Source organism: Populus alba, chromosome 19, assembly GCF_005239225.2.
Source record: "Populus alba chromosome 19, ASM523922v2, whole genome shotgun sequence".
In the NCBI taxonomy this organism is placed as follows: Eukaryota; Viridiplantae; Streptophyta; class Magnoliopsida; order Malpighiales; family Salicaceae; genus Populus; species Populus alba.
In genome coordinates this window covers 15137296-15143464 of record NC_133302.1, presented here as the reverse complement: position 1 = coordinate 15143464, position 6169 = coordinate 15137296, and the positions used below count along the sequence as shown (strand labels likewise).

At 39.0% G+C, this 6169-nt stretch overlaps 1 pseudogene; it reads left to right on the top strand.

Annotated features, from left to right (window-relative positions):
- The first annotated feature begins 208 nt into the window (after positions 1-208).
- On the top strand, positions 209-3270 carry LOC118035335 (uncharacterized; annotated as a pseudogene).
- The last annotated feature ends 2899 nt before the right edge of the window (positions 3271-6169 follow it).

Here is a 6169-nt window from a genome sequence, read left to right as displayed (position 1 = left end):
TTTGAAAATAATAATAAATTTATTTATTTATTTAGATTTTATGCACTATCACTAGCCATTCTTCTCCAATGATTTAATTTCAACTTAATTAGAGAAGATATATAATAATCAATGATTAAAAAAAAAAAAACAATTCCAATCATGTTTTCCTACCTATAAATAATACCTCTCCATGGAAGAGCCTAATCTAGTACCATAGCAAACCATATCCTATGTCTCTTGAAAAACACACCATGACGACGTCCTTACTAAACAAACCATTCTTCTCCTTCTTTCTCCACATCCTGTTTTTGCTCCTTCACATATTCAACTCTTCTTCCTTCTTTGCTTTAGCTGAACACACTTCCTCCCCAACTTCACCATTTGGTAATAATAATACAGAAGCTGAGGCTCTTCTCCAATGGAAAGCCAGTCTTGACAACCAAAGCCAATCTCTCCTTTCTTCTTGGGTCGGCATCAGCCCTTGCATTAACTGGATTGGAATCACTTGTGACAATTCTGGAAGCGTCACCAACTTGACACTTGAAAGTTTTGGCTTGAGAGGTACGCTATATGTGGTTTAAAACTTCTCATCCTTCCCAATCTTTTGTTTCTTGACCTTGCTAATAATTCTCTTTCTGGAACCATCCCACATGAAATTGGAAAATTAAGAAATTTATCTTTCCTTGATCTTTCTATGAACCAACTCTCTGGTCCCATCCCTTCTTCTATTGGAAACTTGACAAGCCTATTTCAGCTCTATCTTATAGATAACAAACTCTCTAGTTCCATTCCTCAGGAAATTGGGTTGCTAGAGTCTCTCAATCAACTTGGCTTATCAAGTAATGTTTTAACTAGTAGAATCCCTTTTGCCATTGGAAAATTAAGAAATTTATCTTTCCTTCGTCTTTCTAATAACCAACTCTCTGGTCTCATCCCTTCTTCTATTGGAAACTTGACAATGCTCAATATGCTTTATCTAGGTCTGAATAATTTATCTGGATGTGTTCCTTCAGAAATAGGACAACTTAAATCACTTGTGAACTTGACATTACATCACAACAAATTTCACGGCCCATTGCCCTTAGAGATGAACAATCTCACCCATTTGAACCGATTGTCTTTGGGTAACAACGAATTCACGGGTCATTTGCCACTAGATTTATGCCATGGAGGAGTACTAGAAAACTTTACTGCTGACCACAACTATTTTTCAGGTTCAATCCCAAAAAGCTTGAAAAACTGTACTGGTTTATACCGAGTAAGGCTTGATTGGAATCAATTAACAGGAAATATTTCTGAGGTTTTTGGTGTCTATCCACATCTGAATTATATTGATTTGAGTCACAATAATTTTTATGGTGAGCTTTCTTCAAAATGGGGAGATTGTCGTAACATGACAAGCCTAAAAATCTCAAACAATAATATTTCTGGTGAGATACCACCAGAGCTTGGGAAGGCTACTCAATTGCACTTGATAGATCTATCATCAAATCAGTTAAAAGAAGCCATCCCAAAAGATTTAGGGGGTTTGAAGTTGTTGTATGAGCTTCTCCTTAACAACAACCATCTATCAGGTGCCATTCCTTTAGATATTAAGATGCTTTCCAATCTTCAAATCCTTAATTTAGCATCTAATAACCTGAGTGGATTGATTCCAAAACAACTTGGGGAATGCTCGAATTTATTGTTGGTGAACCTCAGCGGTAATAAATTTAGAGAAAGCATTCCAGGTGAGATAGGCTTTCTACTTTCTCTTCAAGATCTTGATCTTAGCTGCAATTTCCTGACTCGAGAGATACCGAGGCAACTTGGGCAACTGCAAAAGTTGGAAACTCTCAATGTCTCTCACAACATGCTTTCTGGACGGATTCCGAGCACTTTTAAAGACATGTTAAGTTTAACAACTGTGGATATATCATCTAATAAGTTACAAGGCCCCATTCCCGATATCAAAGCCTTCCACAACGCTTCATTTGAGGCATTAAGGGATAATATAGGTATTTGTGGCAACGCCAGTGGTCTAAAGCTGTGCAATCTTCCAAGAAAGAGCAACAAGCTTGTGGTTTTGATTGTACTCCCTCTTTTAGGAAGCTTGCTTTTAGTGTTTGGAGCTTTATTCTTTCTCTGCAAAAGAGCTAGGAAGAGAAACGTTGAGCCAGAAAATGAACAAGATCGAAACATATTCACGATATTGGACCATGATGGGAAGAAGTTGTATGAGAATATCGTTGAAGCTACAGAGGAATTCAACTCCAACTACTGCATTGGCGAAGGAGGATATGGAACTGTTTATAAAGCAGTGATGCCAACAGAACAGGTGGTTGCTGTGAAGAAACTTCACCGGTCACAAACAGAAAAGGTGTCCGATTTTAAAGCTTTTGAAAAGGAAGTTTGTGTGTTGGCAAATATTCGACATCGAAATATTGTGAAAATGTATGGATTTTGCTCACATGTAAAGCATTCTTTTTTGGTTTATGAGTTCATTGAAAGAGGAAGCTTGAGAAAGATTATAACCAGTGAGGAACAAGCAATTGAGTTCGATTGGATGAGAAGGCTAAACGTTGTGAAAGGGGTGGGTGCAGCTTTATCCTATCTACACCATTCTTGCTCTCCTCCAATCATTCATCGAGACATTACCAGCAATAATATCCTTCTGGATTTTGGAATATGAAGCACTATGTCTGCCGACTTTGGCATAGCTAGAACTGTTAATGCCTGACTCCTCCAATTGGACCTCATTTGCAGGTACTTTTGGATATACTGCTCCAGGTGCGTAGCTATATGTCAACATAAAGTTACTAATGTGTAATAGTTAAGATAATATATAGTGTTTTTTTTAGCTTTTATTATAAAGTATTTTCTTTCAACTATTTGATAAAAAAAACCATGCATAATCAGTTTTTTTTGGCAGAGCTAGCTTACACAGTAAAGGTGACTGAAAAATGCGATGTCTATAGCTTCGGAGTGGTAACAATGGAGGTGATGACAGGAAGGCACCCAGGCGATCTCATTTCAGCACTCTTATCACCAGGATCTTCATCATCATCATCGATGCCACCGATTGCTCAACATACACCATTAAAGGATGTGTTAGACCACCGTATCTCGCTTCCTAAAAAAGAAGCAGCAGAGGGCGTTGTCCACATGATGAAAATTGCACTTGTATGCTTGCATGCCAATCCTCAATCTCGGCCCATAATGGAAAAAGTTTCTTTCGAGCTTACAACTATGTGGCCTCCACTGCCTAAGGCATTTTGCAAACTAAGTTTGGGAGATCTCTTCTTATAGTGTATAGCTAGCTACTTCTATTCGATTATCAATTTGAACAATTGTTATTTGTAATATGAATTTTATCATCGAAACCTTTTTCTCTTTCAAATTATGCTGGCACTGTTTTATACGTTAGAATTTGTTTTTCTTTGCATGAAGGGTTTGATAATATTTTGATTTTAAATTGAATATCAATACACTAAGTTGAGAATAATTAGGAGGCTTAACCTAATAGTTAGCCAACCCTTTCTATATATATGAGTAGGGCAATATACAATAGTAAAGGTGGAGATTACCACATAAGAATATGACTATATATATTCCTATATAGTTTACATTCTATAATACGCCCCCTCAAGCTGAGGGTGGAGGATCAACCCGAAGCTTAAATCTAAAAGCAGTAAACGAAAAAGTAGGAAGTGGCTTAGTGAAGACATCGGCAAGTTGATCCTGAAAGGAAATAAAACAAATCTAAATCTCCTTCTTCGCAACTCTATCTCAGACAAAATGATAATCAATCTCAATATGTTTTGTGCGAGCATGAAAAACAGGGTTTGCAGACAAATACGTGGCACCAAGGTTGCCACACCAGATAATAGGGGCAGAAGCAGTCGGAATCTGAAGATCCGTTAACAAGTACTGAAGCCAGATAACTTCAGCCGTGCCATCGGCTAAGGCTTTGTACTCAGCTTCCATCGAAGAATGAGCAACAATGCGTTGCTTACTCGATTTCCACAAAATCGGCGTCTGACCAAAGAACACAAGGTAACCACCTGTAGACTTTCTATCCTTAATACTACCTGCCCAATCTGCATCTGTAAAACCGTGTAAAGCAAAAGAAGAGTTGCGAGTAATATGTAAACCATGTGATGCCATACCACGAAGATAACATAAGATGCGTTTCACGGTGGCCCAATGAGATTATGTAGGAGCATGCATAAACTGACAGACCCGGTTAACAGCAAATCAAATATCCGGGCGTGTGAAAGTGAGATATTGGAGAGCACCAACAAGTTGCCAAAAACGAGTAGCATCAGAAAACAATGGATCCGGCATAATGGTGGCTTTGGATGCCGAAATAGGAGTATCAACTGGTTTACAGGATAACATACCAGCTCGTGTGAGGATGTCAAGTGTATACTTATGTTGGCAAAGCATAAGTCCCAGACCATTACATTGCACTTCAATACCCAAAAAATAATGAACATCACCCAAATCCCAAAGTTTAAATTCTGAGCTCAGTAGCTGAATGAGGCGTTGTAGCAGAATAGCATTATTACCCGTAAGCATAATATCATCAACATAAACCAAAAGATAACAAATATTGCTACCAACTGAGAAGATAAACAATGAGGTATCCACTTTAGAAGCACGAAAACCAATGGATAATAGGAAGTCATTCAGACGAGTGTACCAAGCCCGCGGAGCCTGTTTTAACCCATATAGAGATTTATACAATCGACATACATGACCTGGGAGAGCAGAATCAACAAAACCTGGAGGTTGTTTCATGTAAACCTCTTCATCAAGGACTCCATTTAGAAATGCATTATGAATGTCAAGCTGATGAATTTTCCAACCACTCGAAACTACAATGTAGAACACTAAGCGTATCGTTGCCTGTTTGATAACAGGACTAAAAGTTTCTGAGTAATCAATACCTTCTTGCTGAGTGAAGCCCCTAGCAACCAGGCGCGCCTTATACCTTTCAATGCTACCATCACATTTGCGTTTAATTTTGTAGACCCATCGGCTACCAACAACATTCATGGACGGATGAAACGACACTAAAGTCCATGTTCTGTTTACGCGTAAGGCCTGAATTTCCTCATGCATAGCATTATGCCACACCTCATATCTATTAGCATTAGAAAAAATAAGTGGCTCAAGCGAGGGAAGAGAAGCTATCCGAATGAAGGAGGCAGTAGATGTGGCTACCGTGGTGGTGGTCAACATTGTCTTGGGCTGTCTCGGACGAAGAACCATGGGGTGTTTAGGAGCAGCTGGACATGGAGTAGCAGTACATGTACTTGGAATGTGCTGAAGAGGATAAGAGGAGAGGTCAACACAAAGTTGCAGACCAGAAGGTGAAGCCGGAGAGGTGCTGGGTTGTGCCACTACTGAATCCTGCAATTCAGAACATGTTCCTGCACAATAATCATTAGAAAGACAAGCATGTGGTGATAGTATGGTTGTGTGGGGTGGTGAGGCAGGGTCAGCTGAATCAACGGGTAAGGGGGCAAGCTGGGGAGGTGCGACAAGGGGCAAAGGTGGGTTGTGTTTTCTGCCGATTTGGGAAGGAATAGGCTGAAAACAGGAAGGGGGATGCAAGGATGGAAGATAGGTAGGTGAAGTGGGGGAAACCGGAGGTGTTGTTACCAGTTCAGACTTTTTAAAAGGAAAGACACATTTATGAAAACAAACATGATGGGAGACATAAACACGACCAGACTCTAAATCAAGACACCGATAACCAAGATGAGACGAGCTATAGCCTAAAACCACACAAGGAGAAGACCGAAAATCTAATTTATGAGCATGATATGGACGTAAAAATGGAAAACAAAGACACCCAAATATACATAGGAAGTTATAATCAGGAGTGCGATGAAACAGACATGCAAAAGAAGATTTATTTTGAAGAACATGAGTAGGCATGCGATTAATAAGATATACCGATGATTCCATAGCATAGTTCCAAAAATGCAATGGGGCATTACACTGGCCTAAAAGGGTTAGGCCAGTTTCGACAATATGTCTATGACGATGTTCAACTGTGCCATTTTGTTCATGAGTATGAGGACAAATTAATCGATGATGAATACCAATGGTTTGAAAAAATTTATTTAATTTTTGATATTCACCACCCCAATCATTTTGAACAGATTTAATTTTAAGAGAAAACTGACGCTGAACA